The 27709-nt window shown below is 42.2% G+C and overlaps 1 protein-coding gene across 2 annotated transcripts in view; it reads left to right on the plus strand.

The window, feature by feature from the left end:
* LINGO2 (leucine rich repeat and Ig domain containing 2) overlaps nucleotides 1-27709 on the plus strand; it is a 411926-nt gene that overhangs the window by 153909 nt on the left and 230308 nt on the right. Inside the window, exon 1 of one of the 2 annotated variants that reach the window (XM_066604291.1) lies at nucleotides 1242-1381. The exons of the other annotated variant lie outside the window; for it this stretch is intronic. The gene's annotated coding sequence lies outside the window, so the exon portion shown is untranslated. Of the gene's footprint in view, nucleotides 1-1241; nucleotides 1382-27709 lie in introns of those variants that run through there. 2 annotated transcript variants of the gene reach the window in all.

A 27709-nucleotide genomic window follows, 5' to 3' on the forward strand; every position in this document is an offset into this window, starting at 1 on the left:
TCTATCTATCTATCTATCTATCTATCTATCTATCTATCTATCTATCTATCCCATATCTATCTATCCCATATCTATCTATCCCATATCTATCTATCCCATATCTATCTATCTATCTATCCCATATCTATCTATGCATCTATCTATGCATCTATCTATGCATCTATCTATCCCATTTTTATCTATGTATCTGTCTATCCCACATATCGATCTACCTGGTTTCCCTGAAAATAGGACCCACCCTCAAAATAAGCCCTAGCATGATTTTTAAATAGTGTCCAGGCAGCTATACATGTAAAAAAGAAATATTTTGGAGCAAAAATTAATGGAAGACACTGTCTTATTTTCATGGAAACACAGTATCCCATTTATATTTATCACACATCTATCTGTGTATCATATTTATATATATGTATCTATCCATCCCCTATCTATCCATCTCTATGTATCCATCCCATTTATAGCTATCTGTCTGTCTATCCCATATCTATATTTTAATCTTGTATCCATCCATCATCCATTTTCTTATTTTTTCAATAAACACATTATTATTACTGCAGCACAACTAGCAAATAAAAAGAGAAACGCACAGTGACGAACATCAGTTTGTGAATTATGCAGATGCACCACAGCTCTATCTACTGAGAATGACACACCGTATTGTAAAAGGGAATCATTTTGGAAGGACTGTAATTAATTTAAGCATCCTCATACAACAATATCCATTTAGCGCAATGTTATGAAACATAATTCGAGGTGCGAGAAATGATTAGAGCGCATCTAATAGACTCGTCCTCTAAGGGTTAATTACAATCGGACCCTCCTGGGATAAAGAGGACCAGGAATTGTTTACTGTAAGAGTTTTCATGCAAACTGTGGTGTTTCTCCTGGAATCTAATTGTACCTGATGGACCCATTACTGTATAATCAGAGCAGTTCCCTAGCTGGATCTCAGGGGGTTAATTAAATGAATGAGGTAGTGCCCAAATGTAGGAAATAGACAGAAGGACCACCTGATTGTGCTGAGCAGCCCCATAGGAGAACTATTGTTACTATGAACAATCCGGTTGCCTGGCATCAGGGGTGTTCTTTACCTCTGGAGTTTTTTAGGTTACTACGCGAAGACGCTGAGGATGATCCATCAGTGGTCCCCATCAATGACTTGGCCTTGCCGTCACACACAGAGGACCTCTTGAGGAGCCCAGATCCTAAACTGCTCTTAGCTGTTCCTATGAAAGGCTGCTGTCTGTGCAAGGTTAAATGAACAGCAAAGGGAATGTTTGTGTCTTCCTCTTCAGATGTGAGGCTTTTAGAGACAGACAGGCAGTCACTAACTGCTATGCACATTGCAACATGAGCACAGCCAGGAAGAGATCAATGATTGGTAAGGGATTTTCATATTTTCTTCATATATGCCCTCCTGTTTCTGTTGACATAGAAGCTAGCGGAGATCTTTTGCCATCTCAGGCTGTTTTTTTCTCCTTTCATTTCGAGACATTGTAGCAAGGCGCTTTCTCTCCCTTCTATAGACTGTTACACTGGGCTAGGAGGAATTAATGATAGGATGAATGCTCAGCCAGTTCTATGGGAGGAAGAGAGCAGAATGAATGGAGTGAGATTTGCATTGTGCTTTTCCAATATTCTGCTTTTTAAGAGTGTCACATGTGGGTTCTACTTTTTGTGCATCACGGTAATTGACATTTTAGAAATTGTAATTTTCTCTCTGTCCACAAGTAGAGTGGAAATTCTAGCTTCTGTAGTAGGAGTATACACATGTAGAATGTAGCATTGGCAAGATGGGAGGCATTGCATGTGTTTGCTATGGAGAATCAAAAGCTGGGGAAGCTTTAATAGAAAATGAGCTTATTCTCTATAGTGGAAGTTAAATATATGCAGTGACTGTGATCCTACATACTGTACACTCATGTCTGGGAATAGGGAAGTGCTGATATATATTGTGAAGAATATATGCAGTTCACTATATATACTGTAGATTTTTATGGTTGCTGTAGAAGTTTGGCCATATTTTCTTCCTATACAAGTGCGCACATGGGGCCTTGTATTGTCGAGTGTGTATATGTGTGTGTGTGTGTGTGTGTGTATGTATATGTGTATATATATATATATATATATAATTTTTTTTTTTTTTAATTCTCTCCATCTACTTACCTGTTGTTTGTTTATGTATATATTATGTATGGACCCATTATTGGATATTTAAGACAGCTTCGCTCGGACGTATTTGCATGCACAGTATACAGAGAATAGAAATCATTGATATCAATGGGCATCGTACACATTATCCGTTTTTGCGTGTATATTTTTCGCATGTGCAAAAAAAAATAGGGACTGCTTTTTTTTTTTTTTTTTTTCCACCAAGCATTCCCATAGAAGTCTATGGGAGTGGCATAAATGCGCTTGCAATATGCAAATGCCGGTAATATAGCGCAAATCCGTGAAAAATAAAAATAAATTCGGACCTCATTAGGCTAAATAGCCTTTTAAATCAAGGCGTGGTGGTGCACAAAAAGTACAGTAAAATACGCGCGACAAAAGCCTCATGCGTAGCGCAAATACGTTGCAGTGAGCATGCACAAAAATGCATACGTCCGTGTGAAGTCGCCCTTGTGCCGTAATTGGACTCTCTTAAATGGACATTGTGTCACCTGCTATTATAATAAGCTATTAAGGCACAATCAGTAACAGTAAAGCGGTATCACTGCAACGTATGACAGCGTTGAACCCTGGTGCTCATTACAAATGCCTGAGCAATTCATTCCCCTCCTGGGATTTCTTTTAGTGGCGTTCATGAACAACTGATATTGCAACTATTGTGTGTGAATTACACATTCATCCTGCTGTAGACCTCTGATGCAATGTGCACATGTATGCAATAGTCGCCAAGTGTATTACACAGCAGGGATGTGTGTGACGGAGGAGGAGGAGAAGCAAGCCAATAACTGTATGTGCTACTTGTGCTGCAGTTATGGCATGTATGTGCTAGTTATGCTGCATTTAGGTGGTGTTGTAAAGCTTTTTCATTGGCCTAAAAAATTATGTTGCTGCAAGCTGTAGGCGTCCAGGAACCTAACTTTTAGTGTTGCTGATAATCCATTCTCCTCCTTCTGTGGGAGATCATCCCCCTCATGTATACAGCACATACTGTTGTCACTGAGGCTCCCAGGCTAGAACTAGTGATGTCATTTGCTGATGTCAGGGTGACATCACAAAATAACAGATGCTCCAAATACTATTGTCAAAGAAAAAAGGGAATGTGTATTTGGAAAATGATGACCTATTTTTATAAATCACGTTTTTAGGTTAAAGGTTTTTGCTCACTTCGTCATAAAATATATATATATATATATATATATATATATATATATATATACACATATTTAATCTCTTTAAAATAATACTATAGTAGGCTAATACTCCCTGTTATGTACAGAAAACTGCTCAGTAATAATCTCATTACCATTGCATGCAAGATAATAATGAATATATATATATATATATTATTTTGTCATCTCCCCACTGCCACCAATGTATTTATATATTGGAAAACCCCCTTAGTAATCTTACTATACATTGATGACTTATCCATAGAATAGGTCATCAATAGCAGATCAACAGGAGTCTACCGCTTGGGACCCCTGCCAATCAGTTGTTCATGGAGTCTTTGTCAAGGTGTACAAAGCCGAGAGCTGACAGTCCATTCCCTGCAATACCATGCTAGGCCACAACACAATGGACAGAGCTGTCTGCTTGCTGCTCTGTACACTGACAGCTCAACAGACAGCCAATTGACAGAGGTCCTGAGTAGCAGATCTCTGCCGATAAAATGAGTCGCCTATGCCAAGGATAGGTCATTAATATTTTTAGAGCTGTGCAGCCTAGTTAGTCTTTAGCGATTTCCCTGCAAAATTGCACAGTTCATTACGCTATTCACGGGGATCGTGTGCGCATCCCCATAGATTCCAATGGTACTATTAAAGTGTGCCAAAATAGAGCATGTCTTTTTTTTTTTTAAACTGAGAATGAACCCATTGAAATCAATGGGCGCTAAACACTGCGTGTTTCTGCTGCATCTTTACCCTCGTATAAGAGTGCCCTTAGGGCTTCCTCATACGGCCATGTCTGCATAGGTCTTTGTGCAAGCGCAAAACACAGACAATAGAACCTATTAGTTCCAATGGGTTCGCTCACATGAACGTGCGCAGAAAGAGGCAGGACCTTCTCTATATCCCTGCTTTTGGTACAGCAAAGGCCTCATAGAACACATCTGGACCTCATTAGGCTAATTAGCCTATTTTTCCATGAAAAGAGTGTGTCGCGCATGTGAACTAGCCCTGCGTGTGCAAAAGTACAGTAAATAGGCTGCGTTCACACAGGGCGGATATGCCGCGGAAAGCGGCTGCTAATCCCCTGATTAGCCAGCCATGTAAACGAGATTTTTCAGAAATCTCGTCCACACGGGACGGCAAAGCCGGCAGAAGCAGGCATTTCTGCACGGATTCGATGACCGCAGCATGTGGATTCTTTTTTTTTTTTTTTCCGATGCGGCCACGCTCTCCTCTATGGGGACGTTGGCCGCAGGTTTTGAAGCAGCACTTTTCCGGAGGAAATCTCACGATTTTTCGCTGCGGCCAAACAGTGAGATTTCCGCCGAAAATAAGTCCTGTGTGACCTCAGCCTAATATGTGCAGACATACGCAAAATTGTACTTCTCCAACCTGATACGTCGCGCTTCGATGAGTGTTTTTGTGCATATGCTCGTGTGAAGGAGCCTTTAGGAGAGGTTTAGCTCCTCGTGTGAAGGAGCCTTTAGGGGAGGTTTAGCTCCTCGTGTGAAGGAGCCTTTAGGGGAAGGTTTAACTCCTCGTGTGAAGGAGCCTTCAGGGGAGGTTTAGCTCCTCGTGTGAAGGAGTCTTTAGGGGAGGTTTAGCTCCTCGTGTGAAGGAGCCTTTAGGAGAGGTTTAGCTCCTCGTGGGAAGGAGCCTTTAGGAGAGCTTTAGCTCCTCGTGTGAAGGAGCCTTTAGGAGAGGTTTAGCTCCTCGTGTGAAGGAGCCTTTAGGAGAGGTTTAGCTCCTCGTGTGAAGGGGCCTTTAGGAGAGGTTTAGCTCCTCGTGTGAAGGGGCCTTTAGGAGAGGTTTAGCTCCTCGTGTGAAGGAGCCTTTAGGAGAGGTTTAGCTCCTCGTGTGAAGGAGCCTTTAGGAGAGGTTTAGCTCCTCGTGTGAAGGAGCCTTTAGGAGAGGTTTAGCTCCTCGTGTGAAGGAGCCTTTAGGAGAGGTTTAGCTCCTCGTGTGAAGGAGCCTTTAGGAGAGGTTTAGCTCCTCGTGTGAAGGAGCCTTTAGGAGAGGTTTAGCTCCTCGTGTGAAGGAGCCTTTAGGAGAGGTTTAGCTCCTCGTGTGAAGGAGCCTTTAGGAGAGGTTTAGCTCCTCGTGTGAAGGAGCCTTTAGGAGAGGTTTAGCTCCTCGTGTGAAGGAGCCTTTAGGAGAGGTTTAGCTCCTCGTGTGAAGGAGCCTTTAGGAGAGGTTTAGCTCCTCGTGTGAAGGAGCCTTTAGGAGAGGTTTAGCTCCTCGTGTGAAGGAGCCTTTAGGAGAGGTTTAGCTCCTCGTGTGAAGGAGCCTTTAGGGGAGGTTTAGCTCCATCTGTTTATCCAATGTATGTACTTATGGAATTGGTTCCACATACAGTTGCAAGAAGAAGTAAGTGAAACATTTTTGAATTATCTGGATTTCTGCATTACTTACTAATAAAATGTGGTATGTTTGTTATATAAGGCACCATTATAGACAAACACAAAGTAGCTAAGCCAATAACACACAAACCATGCATGACTTATATTGATTTGATTTTTAGATTTCAACGGGCAGTTCACAGCTGGTCCTCGCCATGACAAGTGCAAACAGAGTTTTGTACCTCCTAGTTACCTTTCACACATGTTAATCCATTTATCTTAGACTGGTATATAAAACGCTGGTCTTAGATAAATGTGTCCCTAGACTTTTCCTAAAATACCGCAATATTGAATTAATAGCAGAGCTGTTTGTAATTTGATTTTAAAAAAAGTAAAAGGGGTCTCTGGACGGCTTTATTGAGCGATGCATACAATATTACATGCTTTAACCATTGATTACTTCAGAAGGGTCAGTGATCCGGGAATTATCCCGATTGCCAAATTGGAGTCAGGAAGAAATTTTTGCTCTTTAAATGGAGAAAATTGTCTTCTACCTCCTTAGGGTTGTTTGCCTTTCTCTGGATCAACATTGTGGACGGGCTTAATATGCTCAACTGGATGAACATATGTCGTTTTTCGGTTTTGTATACTATGTTACTATGTACTGAAGATGCCTATCATTCTTTGAGCAGCATGAATCTCCTCATAAGTTCTCTTTATGCCTTAACCCCTTAGTGACCGCCCCATTGCCTTTTTACATCCTAGCTAAGTGGGCTTTGATCCTCAGGGCCGTAAAAACATGCTTCCTCTGAAGATTAAATCCATGTAGGCTGTAGACGTGACAGCTCCATGCTGCTGGCTGCAAGAGGTAACCGACATCCTGGAGCTGTCACGGGGGGGGGGGTGAGAAATCCGTCCTCTGGGCATGCGATCGGCGCTATCCAGTGCATAGCGCCGATTGCATGAAACTAAACAAAATGTGAAAAAAGTTAGTTCCAGCTTCCCTCATGGAGCAGATCCATGAAGGCAGCTGAAACTACTCACCCCCATCCACGATGATCTGGTCTGAAAAAGACCTTCGGCCGTCTTCTGGGAATGCGCGCGCCTAAGGAAAAATGGTGACGCATGCGCAGAAAAGGAGATTAGTGTGGGGGATTTGAAATCTCCTGGCTACTGAAGGTAGCCAGGAGCAGGAGAAGTCACCGGTGACCACGGTGATCGGGCCTGTGATCACCGCTATCCATTGGATAACTGTGATCATGGAAAAGTTCAAAAAAGTTAAATAAAGTTTCACCTTCCCTCATGGACCGGATGTATGAGGGGAGGTGAAAATACTCACGCCCATCCTCTGCGATACCCCGCGGCGTTCTGGTCTTCCAGGACCTGATGTGATTTTCTGCACATGCGCACCAAACATCATATGTCGGGCGCATCCACAGTAGGGCTAGCAGGTGTAGCCAGGAACAGAGAGATATCCCCGGGGGCCGCTGTATGTAGTTACCAGTCACATGATCACCATTATCCAATGGATAACAGCGATCATTTAAAGTAAAAAAAAAAAAAAAAAAAACCCAGAAAAGTTTGTTTCATATGGACGGCTCAAAAATGGCGAATGCCTGCGCAAAAGCGGCAGATTGCCAGAGTAATTTAAAATCTCCCTACTGCTGGCTACCAAACACGGCCGAGAGCCTGGAGATTTCACGGGGGGCCGCAATACGGGTTCTCTATCGTTTTGCCCGCTCATGGGCTCTACAAGTTTGCTATGGGGCCTAAAATGCACAAGGCACAAAAATAAAGCATGTCTTATATATTTTTGCGCACGTGAAAATAGAATGCAAAAGTACAGAATGAGAGGGAATCCACTGAAATCAGTGGTTTCTATACTCTGTGTATGGCGCATGTAAATTTTGTGTGTGCAAAAATGCCGGTATGAAGGAGCCGTAAATTTCATGCTGCTTCAGATAAGCTCTTAAGCCACTAGTAGACCAATTATTAGGCCAAAGGTAGGAAGTGATGACGACCTTTGATAACACAACCCTGGTATTTAAATCTTCCGCTCTATACATAATACATCGGACCAACATTAAAATCCGGATCTGTCAAACAAAGCAGCCTTGGCATTTACAGATCAATGGTTTGTGTTGCCTTCTGTAAATTATTCTAAACGTAATGAATAAAACTGTACAATCAGTCAAATTTAACAGCCCGTGCCGAACTACTAGAGCTGATCGCTCGGGGAGGCGTTGTAAAGGCGCTGGAACCGGTGTTTCTAGATGGCAGATTTTCATCCGGAATGTAATACACTATAAAGAAGAATTGGAAGCCACCTGCAATGGACTAAATTATGTAAAAGTCTTCCTGCCCTTCTAAACTACCTCTGGTTACGAAGTAATACCCCATAATTACTGTATCGGATGGATGGCGTTCGGTGCGCACGCTTAAAGCACCCAAATGTCTTCATTCCTAAAGTGTGTAGTAATTAACCTCTGAGCGGTATAGATATTAAATCTATAATAACGCCATGAAGAAAAATGCTGTATTAATGCGCATCAGCCTCAAATGAATTTTAGCCAAGTTTGTAACTGGTAATTAGAACTGGTACATATAATTATATATTATAATTAGCCTACATTATGCAATCTTGTTGTTTGCCGCATAAAATACATGCCTTTTATGAGTTTGCAATAAAGACAGAGGTGCTTCAAAACTAGGTTTCATTTACCTCGGGGCGCGGGCTACTATAAAGTATAGTTACCATAAAATCATGAAGCTCTTGGGCCAAATTACTAAAGACGTTTTTTTTCCTAAATATGAAAAAATACTTGTGAATATGTACGTTTACTAAGCCTGGATGTATTCATGTTTAGAGAACATTTTTACGGTCCTTTTACGCAAACCTCTGATAGCCACGCTAAGAAATCGCGGCTATCTGGGTGCTAAATCGGGTGAATGAAAGATAGCTTGGCCGCAACTATTTTTCTCAAGTTTACCCGGCTGATTGCAGTGTCTTGCAGTGCACTGATGCTGCAGCCCCGAAATCCCTTGGCCACCAGAACAATGAGGGGAATCCATGTGGGGACTCCCTTCATCTCCATGGAGATTTCCTTTATTCCCACAGTGTTTGAACTCCCTCTCCCTCCCTTTGCCGGTCGTCTTGCATGGTCTCTCATAGGAGCCTGTAGAGACGCCGCTATTGTTGTATCAAAAGATAGGACAAGTCCTATCTTTTGACGAAGAGAAATCTCAGGATCAAAAAATCTTTTGACACGTGAGGTTTTTTTGGCGCGTCAAAAAATAGTTTGAAAGACCCCATAGGAAACCATAGGTTGTTTTAGATGCAATTTTTTGTTTCCTGACGAACCTGCTGTGCATCAATATGATGCTCATGTGAAGGAAGCCTTAGGGTGGTTTCACATCTGTGTTGGAACCTCTGGTTGGAGGTTCCTTTACAGAACCGGCTCAAAATTCCAGAAGAAAAAGCACTGCATGCAGCACTTTTTCTTCCATCTGAAAGCCATGCAGCTGGGCGAAAACCAAACAGAACCCATTATAGTCAATGGGGTCCGTTTGTAGACTAAAAATATAGATAAAGAAAAACTCCCACACTCAGAGGGTCCATACAATACAAACAAAAATAGTGATGAACATCAATCACTACCTTGGATGGAGCGTCTATAGTGAATCTAGAGTTGAGCGAATGTCCTCTTCCGAGCTTGATGCTCGTTCGAGTATTAGCGTACTCTATGGTGCTCGCTACTTAAGTGAGCATCACGCCGTGTTCGACCTCGCCCCAGTTTTGGCCCCTCCACGCCGCTGATGTGTCATTTTTGACCCCTCCCTGCTGCGCCCGTCAACGGTAGTTTGTGGCTGTCTTGGTGGAAAAGAGAGAGAACTAACACAGGAAAAAAAAATAAGCTTGGCAACCGGCGGGTCCCATACAAAAATGCTCGAGTCTTCCATTGAAGTCAATGGGGTTCATTACTTGAATAGAGCTCTCGAATTTTACGAAAAGCTTGACTCGAATAACGAGGACCCGAGCATTTTGGTGCTCGCTCACCTCTAAGTGAATCCAAACCTTCCCTGTTGATCCAAGGAGACATGGAACAAAGTGCTTGATCTTGGAATCAATGTGTCCACTCCAGTGATGTCAATTAATGCAGATTTTAATGAAATCCTCCAGCTTCTTGTTCCAGGTACCACAGGGTATGTTGGAAGTGATACTAGACTGTAGCCTGTATTGACCACTTCAAAAACAAGAAAGCATGCAGGACTCCAAACACCAGCATTCCCAGAAGGAGTGGATAATAAGGTCCATTTGGTGCTGTTGGGTTCTGTCCTGAGAAGGAGCCGCTTGGCCCTGGGGATTCCTCTTTCATGCTCCCCAAACGGAGCAGGAAAGCGGAACCCTGGGCACAGGTGTGAAACCACCCTAAGACCACTTTCTAGGGATGAGCGAGCATACTCGTCCAAGCTTGATGCTCGTTCGAGTATTAGGGTGCTCGAGATGCTCGTTACTCGAGACGAGCAACACGCGGTACTCGTCTCGATTAATCGAGCACTTAGCATTGAATTCATTGGAGCCGGCGATACAGCCGACTCCATTGAAAGCAATGGGCAGCCAGCGATCGCGGGATGAATTGTCGGGAAGGGCTTAAATATATAAGCCCTTCCCTGCAATTCATCCAGAAATGTGTAAAAATAAAAAAAATATATATATACTTACCTGGTCCCGGCAGACGGAGTTCAGCGCGGCCTGCGGCAGTCCTCCTGAACTGCTCTGAACAGCTGTGAGTAGTATTCAGCAGCCGGGGATTTAAAATCCCCACCTGCTGAATGAGCTGCCTCTAATTGGTCACAGCCTGACCAGAGCAGTTCAGGAGGACTGCCGCCGGCCGCGCTGAACTCCGTCTGCCGGGACCAGGTGAGTATATATATATTTTTTATTTCTACACATTTCTGGATGAATTGCAGGGAAGGGCTTATATATTTAAGCCCTTCCCGACAATTCATCCTGCGATCGCCGGCAGCCCATTGCTTTCAGTGGAACCTGCTGTATTGCCGGCTCCATTGAATTCAATGGGCTAACATCGTTCTTCTCTGCCACAGCTGTTACAGCTGTGGCAGAGGAGAACGATCTTTATGCTGACAGTGCGGGGGGGGGGGGGGGTGTCTCACTCTTGCCACTATTGTGGCTTAATAGTGTGACCTGGGAACTTGAGATGCAGCCCAACATGTAGCCCCTCGCCTGCCCTATCCGTTTCTGTGTCGTTCCCATCACTTTCTTGAATTTCCCAGGTTTTCACAAATGAAAACCTTAGCGAGCATCGGCGATATACAAAAATGATTGAGTCACCCATTGACTTCAATGGGGTTCGTTACTCGAAACGAACTCTCGAGCATCACTGAAAGTTCGACTCGAGTAACGAGCACCCGAGCATTTTGGTGCTCGCTCATCTCTACCACTTTCACCTACCAGTATTTTGATCAGAATTTTGCTTCAGTACTTGCAAGTCAAAGCCCAGAATAGGTTAGAAGCACGGCAAAGGCGCAAATCTTTCCAAGATAGTGTTTTTTTTTCTTTCTTTTCTTTGCGTTGCACTCCTGGTGATGGTTACAAATATAATAATGGAAAATTAACAAAATACACCTGCGGCTGTTTTCAGCTGAGCATATGAAACACGGATCCGTATTACTGACATGTTTCAAAATACATTCCATCTGTATGTCATTAAGATGTCATTTTTTATCTGTATTTTTTATTATTTTTTAATGGACAAACACTGATTTGTATTTGCCGAAAAGAGTATAATACGGAGGTGCAGCATCCCGTAGGGTAACCCTGGACAAATGACCTACGCTCAGGAGCTGGGAGGGCAAGATACTGGCTTGTCGCGATGGCACTTACCATGCGCCTTCCTGGAGGGACACCCATAGCCAAGCCCAGGGCAGTGCTGGGCCTCCTCCGGACACCCCCGGCATGGGGATGCCCAATAAACAGGATAATTGGTCTAGAGGGATTTGTCACGGGTGACGCCACCGTTCCGGTACTCCCTAGCCTGAACATCGGCGGGGAAAAATAAATGAGCCACAGACAGTTTAAGTACCTCAGGTCCTTGGGGGAACGTTCAGGGCCTGGAAATAACTTTACTGAAAAACTTCAGCAATGCAAGGAATGAATTTAAAAGACACAATAGTGTAGGCAAGACAGAAGATTTGAGGTCAGGGGGGAAACACAGGATGATACTGGTCCTGCAGTCTAAGTTATCTGTCAGGCACCGCTCCTGGATGGGGAACACTCCAGAGGAGAAAAGGCGTAGGAACACTCCAGACTCTTGGTCAGGCAAGTACCTCCACCGGCGGTCCCAGACTTCAGGATGCACGGGTGTGCAAAACAGACTATTGCGTACCTCTGCACTAGGCCTTGACAGACTGACTCTCTGCTCACTCTCTCTCTTTGGGGCTCATTTACAATCCATGCAGATCCTTGCACTTTGGATACCTCACCTCTTCTTCCATTTTCAACACATGAGATAGGAGACTTAATAGCTGTCTACAAATATCTGAAGGGCTGTCACAGTGCAGAGGGATCAGCCCTATTCTCATCTACACAAGGAAAGGCTAGAAGGAATGGGATGAAACTGAAAGGGAGGAGGCACAGATTAGATATTAGAAAAAACTTTGTCACTGAGGGTGATCAATGAGTGGAACAGGTTACCATGGGAGGTGGTGAGTTCTCCTTCAATGGAAGTGTTCAAATAAAGGCTGGACAAATATCTGTCTGGGATGATTTAGTAAATCCTGCACTCAGCAGGGGGTTGGACCAGATGACCCTGGAGGTCCCTCCCCACTCTACCATTCTATGAGGGCTGAAGGTGCCCCGTGTACCTCTGTGTTTTAAGGTGGCACTCAGATGGAAGACGACTACCCTTTTACCGCTCTCATGCACTTATATTTATACCTTCTCTCACATCACGTGACTGGATAGAATTGATACATTCACAGGCAGACAGCTCATATTTTGCAGACATTAACCCATCGCGCACTGCAGCTGTGCAATATACCCAACAGAATGACAGGACATTTTGCATAGTGCATCAACACAAGATACCACATGTATGACATTATGGAGGGGGCCAGGAAAGTATGTACTGGGCCACTACAGAGGCAAATACACAAAAAATAGATCATGCTGCGCTTCTGAAAAATATACAGTCATGTGATTAACCCTATGCATTTATATTAGGTGCACATTATGGTCCCCTCAACACGAGCCAAATATATGGTCCTCTCAACACAGGCAAATATACACCCATCTGAAAGAGGCCTAAGTGGCTTTTAAGTGGCCTGAGTTTTGAAATTTTGCTTCTTCACTAGCATTGTGATAATCAGCCATGAAAAAACTGCAGGAGAATTCAGATTATCATTTACAGAAGGAAAAAAATTATAATCAGGGAGATTTATGAAGCACTCTAAAAGCAAAGCTGTTTTAGTTGCCCATAGCAACCAATCACAGAACATCAGTCATCTTATTATCATTATAGACAGGATTACAATGAAAGTTAACACCTATATATAGATAACACAGGATACACCATTCACAATGGGTGATGGTCACAGCTCACCTCCTCCCCTCCTTGCACAAAGACTTCTGTACATGTCACGTAACATGCCTAGAAAACTCTCCCATATAAGAATGAGCCACATCCTGTCCATTGTAAAAATAAAAAAAGATACCACCATGTGGTATCTTTTATTATGTCCGGACCTTATATAGGGGGTGAACAAAAATATGGAAACGCCGTAGGAAATGCATGCCTTAAATTACATGGGATTATAAATCATATTTCAAAAGACTTATTTTAAGTGGAGGTAATATGACATCTACCCGAGCAACAAGCTATTATTGGTCAGGGGTTTGAGCTAATCAGCTGCTGTTAACAGGTGGTTCTCAAAACCACCCAGAGCAGGGCAAGAGGATGAAGTAAACACAAATTTGCCAGGAAAGCTCTCAGCCAAGCAGGGGTCAAAAGGGCAGCTCAGTGCTAATGATTAAAATCCCATGCATTTCATACGCTGTTACATATATTTGTCCACCCACTGTATATAAACATTGCAATGTTTTAGCCTATAGGGGTCTTCATCAAGCATAACATATCCCAAAAGACAGACAGTTTACACAAACCCCAAGCTACATCACTGGATAAACACCAATCAATTGTCAGAATATCGCCTATGGTAAGTTACTACTGATCACTGCTTAAGCATCATCATTAAAGGGGTTGTCTCGAGGAAGCAGTGAAAATTTTTTTTTGCCCAGTCCCCCTTATTAAGCATACATTACTAAGCACCCGTGTAAATGACTTTTCTAGCCGGTTTCTACTTAGAGTCCCAGCGTTTCAGCAACTTATAAAAAGTTTCCCAAAGATGGCCGCCGGCTCTTTTCCCGTCGCTTGCTGTAGCCTGACGTGCGCGCTCCCGAGACGCTACCAGCTGTGTCTCCCTGACAACCAGACGCCCCGCAGCCGCCAACCGGACCCACCGCGGCCGCCGACCACGGCACACGCTCTTGGGCCACAGTCACCCACCGCCAGGCAGCAGGTAACCGACGCTAGGACCCGCCTCCCCCGCGCTAGGCCCCGGCTCCCCCGCGCTAGGCCCCGGCTCCCCCGCGCTAGGCCCCGGCTCCCCCGCGCTAGGCCCCGGCTCCCCCGCGCTAGGCCCCTGACAACAGACGAAGGCTCCGGGGCCCGGCGGCAGACGAAGGCTCCGGGGCCCGGCGGCAGACGAAGGCTCCGGGGCCCGGCGGCAGGCCCCCCAGCGCACACATCACCCCCGACCCCTCACTTACATGGGCGGCTTCACGGCAGGGCTGGGCTGGGCTGCTGGGCTGGGCTTCTCGGCTGGGCTTCTCGGCTGGGCTGCTGGGCTGGGCTTCTCGGCTGGGCTGCTCAAGTTTCTGCACCATTCTCTAACAGAGAATGGTAGCAGAATGGCCGCTCCAGCGCGCTCCCGAGAAGTTACAGCTCGTCTGCACATGCGCAGAAGAGCTGTAGCGGCGAGCACGCTGAAGCGGCTCGTGCTCAGAGCAGAAGAACGGACTGCGCAAGCGCGTCTAAAAAAGCAAGCCGCCGGCGATTTTAGACGGATCCATGGAGACGTGGACGCTAGCAACGGAGCAGGTAAGTGAATAACTTCTGTATGGCTCATATTTAATGCACAATGTACATTACAAAGTGCATTACTATGGCCATACAGAAGTGTATAACCCCACTTGATTTCGCGAGACAACCCCTTTAATACATAAACCTACAAACCAGGCTTCTGTAAGAACGAAGGGGCTGATGTCTTGAAGATCCACCCTGTTATCAGCGTTCCAAAAGTGCCACTGCACATTTCCGTTCCTAGTATTACATCATCTTAGACGGCTGGCACAACTCCAGTGTCCTTAGTAATCACTAGTTACTACCTATCATTAAATAATAAAGCTACTGCTGTCTCCTTAACCCCCCACCGTACTAACAATGGTGCTACAGGTCCCTCGTTGCATCGGCGTTCTACAACCAAGCCAACTGGACAGCAAGAGCCCGGCACACAAAGGCCCCTATGGGCTGAAATGTTGCGTTGTCTATATACGTTTTCCTACCACAATAAGAGATACCGCATAGAGATGCTGAAATCATGTCTTTTTGTGCTGGACAACTGAGGTGGATCAACCCAGTTTTGATGGTCTGTTGCATTGGGGGATTCTGATGGTGACTTGGGTCTTGTCTAAAGATGAGCGAGCACCAAAATGCTCGGGTCCTTGTTATTTGAATCGAGCTTTTCATAAAATTTGAGAGCTGAATTCGAGTAACGAACCCCATTGACTTCAATGGAAGACTCGAGCATTTTTGTATGGGACCTGCCAGTTGCCGACCCTTTTTTTTTTCCCTGTGTTCTCACTCGCTCGCCAAGCCAGCCACAAATGTCTGTTGATGTGTGCAGTGGGGAGGGGCCAAAACTGGGGCGGGATCGAACAGAGCGTGATGCTCGCTCGAGTAGCGAGCACCATCGAGTATGCTAATACTCAAACGAGCATCGAGCTCGGAAGAGTACGTTCGCTCAACTCTAGTCTTGTCCATTGTGTCTATGGCCCATGTAGTTGCTTTCAAGCATATTTCTAAACAAGATGGCAACCCTCTTAGCCATGGACAGGAAATAGAATTTAAAAAATCTAAATCTGATTTTAATTAGCAAAATAAAAAAATATAGATGATACTTTGTCTTTGAAGAATTACCGAACTATCAGAACTGCCTAAATCTACAATAAAATCAACTTCTGTGGCTAAAAAGTTTCTCAACACTAACGTAAAGCGTAATTTGACGAACACTTTTATTTTCTAAGTTTGTAAGTAGATTTGTCCAATAGTTTATGAATGGAAAGATAGACGACAAGTAGTAGCTTGTGAGGCAGCAGAACTGTAAGGACCTGGTAATCTGGTGGAATAATTCCTTCCATCCGGTCCCTTTTCTCAACGTAGTTAACTAGCAGGATGTCAGTTATTTCTCCTGCACTCTTGTATTAGCATAGCTTTGTCATGTAGGCTCTTCAGTGTATTTCTCTAGCACCCAGAAGACTAGCACTCCTGTCTATACCATACTCTCTACTATGTCACCAATCACAACTCACAAACTGGGGCAATATCTGCTTATATCTGCTTCCTCCCAATCTCGCGAAATCTTAAGGCTGGCCAGATGGCACAGCTCCACTACTCGCCACAGCCCTAAAGGGCCAGTAATCAACACTCCAAATCCAATCCAAACACAGACTTAGGATACCGTCAAAGCAAACAAGTGAACTAATTACAATATCGTTATTCCTTTCCCCAGCAGGTATTTTTATTGGCTGATTCAAAAGTTGGTAAAAGGTTTATAGCTTTCCAAAAATACTTGAATATCTGTGCACCTTTCTATAATAATCAGCATCATCGAAAATCACATTCTTTTTATTTTTCTGTTAGAGACTGCAATTTTTTTATTATTTTTTAAGGGACTTCCAGAGTCATCGAGTCCAGCCCCTTGATCAATGCAGGGTCACTAAACATCCCAGACGGATGCCTGTTCATCCCCTGTTTGAAAATGTCCATTGAAAAAGGACTCGCCACCTCCTGTGGCAACCTGTTCCAGTCATTGATCATCCTCACTGTCAGAAAGTTTGCCTTTCTTTGTAGCCGTGTTTTTTAGGTCAAACCAGTGAAGCACCAAGTCCACAGTAACTGCACTAATTTTACTTAGTCTTCCAGCTACAGCTTCCAAAGCTTCATATATTCCCTAGATGCTACAAAAGAATATTAGTCCTGCACCTTACTGTCATAGGTCATTAATAAACCCATTTTACATTACTCTATGATTGAAGTGTGGTTTTTCCAATTTCAAACATCTTGAATATTTTGAATATCTGAGAATGTCAATGTCAAATGCTGCTCTTTATGGACCTGCAGGAAAACTGCATGATCTGTCCAAAGAGGGTTTTCTTCATCCTCTTTTGTGTCTTCATACTTCTATGATTTCTTTCTTAAATTTCTTTAAAGCCCTTAAACTAAACTTATTTAAAAACTCCTGTACGGGTCAGCACCAGTCACCTTTCATCTCTTGAGATCATTAATTCACATCAGAATGTTTGCGTTGTACATATGATCTGGATTTCACGCCTGGGCAATGTCTAGACTCATAGTTTTTTTTTTCTTTTACTAATATAGTGTTTTTAAAACACATGCATATATGATGAAAAATAACTTTGTCATTGGTTTAAGGGTAATAGGGTAATTTTTTTTATCTGTTTTATATCTCCTAATTTAGACAGACTTCTTTATGTAGTTTTTTACTTCTTTATTGTACAGGGTTTGTTAATGTAAATGCATAATCCCTTATAGCATGTGGGATGTTTTTTAACACTATGGGGGAAACTTACTAAACTCTGCATTTCTTATATCAGGATCGATATACCGTAATTTCCTTTGGTGCTCAATGCCTCTCCATGTAATAGGTGCTCCTTAGCATCTTTGGGCACCTACATGGAAATGTATGCCAGGTCAGACCTAGTGTACATTTCTGGCATAAATTATACATAACTCAGTCGATCCAGGACAGTCATGCCTCCTCCAATAAACTCTACCCACTTTTCAAAAGTGTTGAGGCTGGCACAAAAAGCCTAAAAGTCATAAGGTTTTGTACAAATCCCCACTTCAGCAAAATGTGCAATTTTACACTAGAAACTGGCATAAAAGGCTTTGTGCATACACTCCTTCATATTTTTTCACATGAGTGCTGTACTATAGCTGATAAAGGGAAAAGGGCAGATATAAAGCCCGTTACTTTACCTCTTAAGAACCAGGCTGTTTTAGTCCTAAAGGACTAGGCACTTTTTAGTCATTTTACCCATATGGTGGTTTTATTGCCCTATTTATTTTCCTTCAGCTACCAAAATTATTATTGCTGTGTTTTTCTGCTTTTTTTTTTTTAAATCTTTTTTCACTAACTTTTTTTCTATTTTTTTAGTTTTATTAGAGGTAAAATGCTTAAAAAATTATTTTAAAAAAATTATAGTTGTGTTTTTTTTTAATTAGTATATTTACGCTAAAATAAAGTACAGGAATTGTTTCCTCATTTTGTTTCGGACATTTTGATATATAATTTGTATACTTTTGGATTACAGGGTGAATATGGCGACTGTTTGGTTGGCATCGGCGGTGGGTCATTTTCTTTTTATAAATTTTTTTTTTCATTTTATTTATTTTTACCTATTTTTGTAACAATTTTTTTTACTATCTATGTCCCCCATGCAGTCATAGAAGACCTCTTGGGGAGCATTCCCACACTTTTACACTATAGTTGGGGCATGCACAGGAGCCCCAGTTATAGGGAAAAATATCCCCCTTTAGTGACATCAGTCACTTGCAGAGCTGCTCAGGGTCTGCTAGGACCCTGCAGCTTTGCTGTAACAGCCAGCTTCTGGTGGTTACATTATTGCTGGGTCGCATAGTGGAAGTAAACTTCCAATTTCACTTTTTAGTACATGAAAAGACAGTGAAACGTGGATCGCGCCCCAGAGGGTGAAAAGTATTAGAGATAGAGGGGTGGAGAAACTGAAAAGAACTCACCCGACGTCACCGGGCCATCATATGAGGCATCGGAACGTCACAATCCAAGGTGGCGTATAACTTCAATAGCTAACTGGATCTTTCACTGGGATCCGACAATAAGCACTGGTCAGTTAAGGCATCCTTAGGAGAGCGTCATGGTAAATTCCAGGAGTAAAAGATTACAGCCACAGAATGAAAATAGGTAACAGCAAAGTAAAACAAAAATTACCAGCGCTCCAGTGCCGATATGGTGAGGATCGAATAATATAAAGTTATTGCAGAAAAAAAAGGTGACCACTTACTTCACACGGGTGCCTTGTAATCGGCACCCCTGAATCCCAGAATGCAGGCAATATCAATATCGATAAATGTGCACGTTTGGGGGTTTTTTTTTGGTTTGTTTTTTTAATACATGGATACAAATGCCACCCCCAACATCCACCCCCCCTCACACACACACACCCCCCCTCACACACACACACACCCACACACACACCCACATGCATTCCTTTATGGAGAAAGTGGAGAATGTTATGGCATTTAGGCCCCAAGAGACCCATACTTACCTGTCCGGATCTGCTGTGAGTGTCTCAGCTAGGGAGCTTGTACGCATGCGCAGTGCAGGACATGACGCATCGAAACTGGACTATGACACAAATTCCTGCGATACCTTAGCTGTGCTCACTGTGGAAGTTCTGCGGGACGAACAGCTTCCATTGACTGCAATGGAAGCCGTCTGTGCGATTTTCCGCACAAAATAGAACACGCTGTGATTCTCCCCCGCAGTTGATTTCCACCTGTGGGGAGGGAAGAAGCTTTTAACATAGCATGTCTTGGACAGACATTGCTGTGAATTCCCGGCAGGTGCCTGGCCATGAATTCTGCAGTGAAAATCCGCCCGTTGACATTGGACCTTAAAGTTAAAGTAATCTGGTAAATTATCAGATCATATAAAAGGGATCACCTTGTTTTTGGAGCCCTCAATGAGAGCAGCATAAGGTAGTTCCTGTCCCACTGATTAAGGTGAAATGTCTGTGTTGATCTGTGCAGTAGTTTGGGAGAAACTTGCATTTTATTAGTAGCAGCCAGACACAGAACTAGTCCTGCATATCCATGAGCTTCAGCTTGCCACTCCCACCCTGCCTTCCAGCCAATGATTGGCAGCTTTCTCACTATGCAAAGTAATAGGCAGATCAGTGGCAGGAAGGCTGGGCTGGGGGGGTACTAGCCTGCTGCTCATGAATAGCCAGGAAGTAGTCATCTACGTATGCATAGCTACTAATAAAATGCCGATAAAAAGTTTCTCCCAAAATACTGCACAGATCCACACATCAGACAAATCACTGTAACCAATGTGACTATCTCTACCATATGCTGCCCTCAGGGAAATGCAAAAAGATGGTGACAGTCTCTCTAGTAAATACCACCTAGTTGATGCAATTTGATTCACTGAACAGCCCCTAAAAGTGGGAGTAAATAGGACTGGATTGTAGATGTTTTGAGTTCTAGTAGACTTGCTTGAAGCAGAAATTCATTTGAACCATTCCATTTGGTATCATTTGATCACTCATGGCTCATCTGACTGGTCTTGAGGGCTCCGTTAGAGGTGATATGTGCTATTGGCATACAGCATGGCATGTGCATCCATCCTTTCCCTATCCTGCATCGTCTTATCTCACTCATAGATGCCCAAAAGGAAGATGCCCTGACTCTATTTAAAGGCATATTCTATGTGGAATTTCCCTTTAATGTACATTGTATGAATATAGAAAGGGTAATATACGTAGAGGGTACAAGGTAAGAAATAAGCTATTTATTTTTCTGAACTGAGATATTTTCTAAAGAAAAAGTGAAGTCTTGAGCTTGTCTTATAAGATTCTCCTTAAGAAGAAAACTTCAAAAGGAACTGAAGTAGGCAGCATAAAATTCCCTAGTGCATTTTATGAGTACAGTGTTGTTTTTCCTACTGACGCTATCAAGAAAGGAAAAGGGCAACACTTATTTTGAAAATTCTCTTTCATGTTCCCTGATGCATTTTGCAAACTCTGTTAGATAATCCTATCAGCCACATTTCTCAGTAATGTACAGATTGGAGTGCCCATGCATTTTGTAAGGAATAGATAGCAGACATCTAGCAGAAACCACAAGTAATTTGTGCTCTTGTTTTGGGGTCAGACTATCCTCTGCTTGGATACCTATGATTTTCGAGCTGTGCCTTAGTTTCAGTCACTATGTCCCTGTACACTGTAATTCTTTATAGGAGAGTAAATGTGATTTGAAACAGCAAGGTGCAATGCACAATGAAGTATGGTAGCTTTTCTCTGCATGTGAATGATACAAGTGCAGCTTTCTTGACTTGTACCAAATACCATACTTTGCAGGTTCTTCAATGTTCTCAAGTCAACAAGAACATATTTTTAAGGCTGATTGATTCTGAGGTTAAGAATGCCTAAGTAGGAGGTCTTGCTTCAAACCGATCTCAGCGGTGTTTAGCATTCAGTCTAGATCAAACATGACAGCAACGCTCAGCTGAAAAGCACTTTGGAGCACTGGTGTAACTATAGGGGATGCAGGTAATGCGGTTGCACACAGGGCCTGGGAGCTTTAGGGTGCCCATAAGACCTCTCCTCTCCATATAGGGAGCCCAGTACTATGAATAAAGCATCATAGTTGGGGGGCCTTCTTACAAATCTTTCCATTCCTTAGTACTGGACTGACTGTAAGCATATTACTTACCAATATATGAGGGGGGAACCCAAAAGAAACAGGAATCTTCTTCTGGTGGATGAGGTGTTACTAGACGGGCTTCTGTTGCTAGATGAATGTATGTAGAATGCTCTTGAGGCAGTACACCAGCCAAGGTTGTTTTTGGTTCTAGTTTTTTTATTTATTTTTTTTCAACAAGTTTTTCAGTTTTTTTGCCTATTTTTTGATGACTGATCGTGATGAGCGAGCATACTCGCTAAGGGCAATTGCTCGAGCGAGCATTGCCCTTAGCAAGTACCTGCCCGCTCGAGAGAAAAGGTTCGGGTGCTGGCAGCGGGCAGAGAGCTGCGGGGGAGAGTGGGGAGGAGCGGAGGGGAGATCTCTCTCTCCCTCTCTCCCCCCCCCCCGGTCCACCCTGCTGACTGCCGCAACTCACCGCTCCCCCGCACCAGCACCCGAACCTTTTGTCTCGAGCGGGCAGCTACTCGCTAAGGGCAATGCTCGCTCGAGCAATTGCCCTTAGCGAGTATGCTCGCTCATCTCTAATGACTGATTTATACGAACTACATGCAGCTGTAAAATTGTTTCCTATTCCACTGCTCAAAGTCACACGGAGTGAGATCAGGTGAGTACGTAGGCAGGCCCAAGGGTATCGCGACATTTTCTGGCAAAAATTGATTAATCCTAAGCGCTGTGTAGACAAACAGGTGACTGGTTCTTCCATCATGACAACGCAATTGCCGACATGGTACTGAGTGTTGGCAATTTTTGCTGAAAGACAGCATTACACCCTTGGTGCACCTTCTGTATTCACCCGAACTCGCACCGTACAACTTTTTTTTACCAGTGCTTTAAGCAGTGGTAAAGGATAAAAAGTTTACAGCTTCATGTTGTTTGTATGAAACAACCATCACACAATAGGTGAAAAACTGAAAAGCTTGTTGAAAAAACAAAAACAAAACTGGACCCGAATGCAACCTTCCACAACAATGTTGGCTGGCATACCACCTCAGGAGCATTCTGCAGATATTCATGTAGCAACAGAAGCACGAACTAGTAATGCCCCACAAAGCAGAGCGTAACGCAACCTTCCCCAACAACATCAGCTGATGTACCGCCTCAGAAGGGTTCTGTAGACGAGTGCTCCCCAACTCCAGTCCTCTGCAACCGCCAACAGGTCAGGTTTTCAGTATTTCCTCTGTATTACACAGGTGATGTAATTATTGTCAGTGCTTCAGACATTGCCACAGGTGTTCTTACCATAGGATATCCTGAAAACATGACCTGTTGGTGGTCCCTGAGGACTGGAGTTGGGGACCCCTGCTGTAGACAGTCATCTAGCAACAGAAGTCTAGACTAGTAACGCCCCACTCCTGCACCAGAAGAAGGTTCCTATTTCTTTTTCTTGGTGCCCCCTCATATTAAGAATTATAACTCCTTTCAACTCAACTATATACCCTGTAATTAAAGGGACGTGGTTTACCAAATATATAGAAATAGCAATTCACCAACATATTATTTGAAACCTCCCTTTTAGCCACTGAAAATAACTTTCTGATATCCTGTAAAGTTGTGAGGAATTACATATCTTACTATATTTGGCGAAACAATGTCAGAAAGCCATCTTCACACTTGCATTAATGGGGTTTGCCTGGTGGTCTGACATTATTTGCAGCAAGAATAGCACAGGTTACAGCAGTCTTATGGCCATCAAAAATACTACACACCAATGGGCATCCTTAAAATCAGAATTAGCTGTTTGAAACTTGAGCTAACAAAGCAGTCGGGGCTTGGCTATAAACTGAAGCTATGATGCTAGTATGACCAGAACCTAGACTGCAAGCTGTCATAAACCAACATGTCTACTGATGGGAACTGGTGGGAAATTTGAAATTCAGATTTCTGAGGGTTTGTATTGGATCTCATAGCTTATTCGGCCATCTTTGTTAAACTGGATTCCAAAAGTGTTGGTTACGTGGTTCTACTGTATGTTCTATTAAGCAATTTTCGGGTGGTTCATTTTAAACAAAATGTCCATTATTTGAATTTTTGGTGAAAAGTTTTGTTGCCTAGTTTTTCCTGTTGTCATCATCTATTTTTGAAAGACTGGAAAAAAACATCTGAATATAGAAATAGATGACCTTTCTTCTAATTTAACCTTATGCTGATTTGAAACAATAGTTCTTAATATAAATGAGGCAATCAGCGGTGAGTTGATTTGTGGGAGATTAGATTCAACAAGTACAATTAGATATCATAGACTACTGTGGTAACATAGGACTTGCTGTTTAGATAAATAAATTAGTGCTGGAATTAGGGAAACCAATCAATATGTAAAATTGTATCCTTTTCTGGCTCTTGAATCAATTCAAGAGATGCAAATAATCAAATAGATTTATATTTTTGTCTAAATAAGGTGTTACCTTACTTCGACACAATATCGTGTGGTGATAGGAAGTTCATTCAGACTATCAGCTGAGAGCAGGTATGAGCCAAAATTTACGTCACACCTACTGTACGTACTCATGCATATGGCAGAGGACCAGTGTTGGAGATATTTACCTTCACAAACATTGGTTCTAGAGATGAATATCCGTGTAATATGCTGTAATATGGCATTAGATGGAAGATGCCGCAAGCATGTTTGCACAGAATTAAATAAAAATACTAAAAACCTCTGTATACAATTGGAGCCATGCAGGAGTACATTACGGTAAGGCACAAAGATTCAAGTGCCCTATTGCAACTCTACATACCTATGGATATCGGTTACCATGAAATCCATCTCCTTACAACTACTGGGATCGGTTAGTTACCATGAAGTCCATCTATATACAGCTACTGGGATCAGTTAGTTACCATTAAATCCATCTCTATGCACCTACTGGGATTGGTTAGTTACAGTAAGATCCATCTCTATTCGCCGACTGGGATCGGTTAGTTACAATAAAAACCATCTCCTTACACCTACTGAGATCGGTTAGTTACGATCAAATTCATCTCTATGCACCTACTGGGATTGGTTAGTTACAATGAAAACCATCTCTATACACCTACTGGGATTGGTTAGTTAAAATGAAAACCATCTCTATACACTTACTGGGATCGGTTAGTTTCCATCAAATTCAACTCTATATGCCTACTGGGATCGGTTAGTTACTGTCAAATCCATCTCTATACACTTACTGGGATCGGTTAGTTACCATGAAAACCATCTCTATACACTTACTGGGATCAGTTAGTTCTAATAAAATCCATCTCTATACACGTACTGGGATCAGTTAGTTAACATCAAATCCATCTTTATACACTTACTGGGATTGGTTAGGTACCATCAAATCCATCTCTATACACTTACTGGACCGGTTAGTTACCGTCAAATCCATCTCTATATACATAATGGGATTGGTTAGTTACATTGAAATCCATTTCTATACACTTAGTGGAACCGGTTAGTTACCGTCAAATCCATCTTTATACAACATGGATCATTTAGTTACAGTGAAATCCATCTCTATGCACCTACTGGGATCGGTTAGTTACTGTCAAATCCATCTCTATACAACTTGGATCAGTTAGTTACAATGAAATCCATCTCTATATACCTTATGGGATTGGTTAGTTACATTGAAATCCATCTCTATACACCTACTGGGATCGGTTAGTTACTGTCAAATCCATCTTTATGCACATACTGGAATCAGTTAGTTACCATCAAATTCAACTCTATACGCCTACTGGGATCGGTTAATTACCGTCAAATCCATCTCTATACATTTGCTGGACCGGTTAGTTACTGTCAAATCTATGTCTATAGAACTTGGATCAGTTAGTTACAATGAAATCCATCTCTATACAACTACTGGGATTGGTTAGTTAATATCAAATCCATTTTATACACTTACTGGGATTGGTTAGGTACCATCAAATCCATCTCTATACACTTACTGGACTGGTTAGTTACCGTCAAATCCATTTCTATATACCTAATGGGATTGGTTAGTTACATTGAAATCCATCTCTATACACTTACTGGAATCAGTTAGTTACCATCAAATTCAACTTTATACACCTACTGAGATCGGTTAGTTACCGTCAAATCCATCTCTATACACTTACTGGGATCGGTCAGTTACCGTCAAATCCATCTCTATACAACTTGGATCTGTTAGTTACAGTGAAATCTATCTCTATACACCCACTGGGATTGGTTAGTTACCGTCAAATATATCTGTATACAACTTGGATCAGTTAGTTACTGTCAAATCCATCTTTATGCGCATACTGGAATCAGTTAGTTACCATCGAATTCCACTCTATACGCCTACTGGGATCGGTCAAATCCATCTCTATACAACTTGTATCAGTTAGTTACAGTAAAATCCATCTCTATACGCCTACTGGGATCGGTTAGTTACTGTCAAATCCACCTTGGCACCTGTAGAAATGATATCTTTTGTTTCCACAATTTTCCCCATGCCAGCATAATGAATCCTATAATGATCCCCATGATCGCTGCGGTGTGTCAGGGAAATATTTATGTGTGTTAGATAATATTCAGTGAGATAATCAGTATTCTCAGGTACATGGTAGTTATCTCAATAGTATTTACCTATTTATTACCATAAGGACATGATTTTTATTCTGTAGAGTATCACTTATAAGAATAGGTAATATAATACCCTTTCCTCCACCGCTTCCAGACTAAGCTGCATGTCAATCAATGTATTAAGGAAAAAAACCTGAAATTTTCATTTTATAGAGCCATAAATAACTTGATATATCCTGATTGGCTTGTAAATAAAGTGCACTGAGCTGTAAAGTCAGTGCACAGAATCCTATGAAGCCGGGGGTTGGTCTCCATCTAAATGATATTAGTACTGGAAGGAATATCACCTTACCATCAGGTATGAAAGGAACGTCACATTGTCTTACTAGGTTCTTAGAATTAGCCTGTTCTCATTTTCCCTGAAAAACAATATTTGTTTAATTAGTGCCCTCTTCTTTCTTTGAAGCCGTCCCCCTCTATAATTACTGGTACTTAGCAAGTGAGAGGATGAATACTGAAGCTGGAGGGAGGCTGAGAATGAAGCCGGTATTACATTCAGCACATTTAAATGCAGAGAACACATTATCTGTTTCAGGATGCTAGAGGCGGCTTCAAATATGGGCTCAGACATACCGATAAAAAGTGAGTTTTCTGCAAAGCAGTCGAGAGTGAAAATCAATTATTTTGCAACACGACAAGTGAAATATAAGGATTGCACAAAAGGCTATGGATGCAATCGCTAAATAGTTTTTTTTTCTCTCTGTCAAGGGTTAGAACTTATCTTCCTTTACTAAATTAAACTAATTATGTATAGATGAGCTAATTAAAGTAGTACATTCTCTGGGCTTAATTCTACACACTGCAACAGGATGACTGTAATATACATCAATAGTGTGTAAAAATATAATATATATATAGTGTGTATGTGTGTATATATATACTGTATATCTCTATCTGTATATATCTATCTATCGTATATATATCTGTGTGTGTATATATATGTGTGTGTGTGTGTATATATATATATATATATATATATATCTGTGTGTGTATATATCTGTGTGTATATATCTCTGTCTATCTATACTATATATATATATAAATATATATATATATATATATATATATACTAGCTGATATACCCCCGGCTTCACCCGAGTTAATTTGGTACTGGTGTTTATCTGGTGTTCACACGGTAAATCTTATGAAGTCGTGGTTACTTTGGAAATACTGAGGAAAAACATATGTTCACCATTTTGCATAGTTCTCTGCGTTATCCAGGAAACACCACGTGGAGGTAACCATGCGACGTTTCCTTCATATAAAATGACATCAGGAAGTGAGAGAATTAGATTACGTACATAAAATTTGGACACTAATTCTTTTGCGCTTAGAATTGAATAATCGAGTTGGGACCCATTAACTTTTCATATTTATGACACAATCAATGCTTGTGCCAAATTTCATGTTTCTATGACATTGGGAAGTGAGAGATTTACATTATATACGTAAAATTTGGACGCTAATTCTTTTGCGCATAGAATTGAATAATGGAGTTGGGACCCATTAGCTTTCCCTATTTATGACACAATCAATGCTCGTGCCAAATTTCCCGTTTCTATGACACCGGAAAGTGAGAAAATTACATTCCGC

The sequence above is a fragment of the Eleutherodactylus coqui genome, chromosome 5 (assembly GCF_035609145.1).
Source record: "Eleutherodactylus coqui strain aEleCoq1 chromosome 5, aEleCoq1.hap1, whole genome shotgun sequence".
Taxonomy (NCBI): Eukaryota; Metazoa; Chordata; class Amphibia; order Anura; family Eleutherodactylidae; genus Eleutherodactylus; species Eleutherodactylus coqui.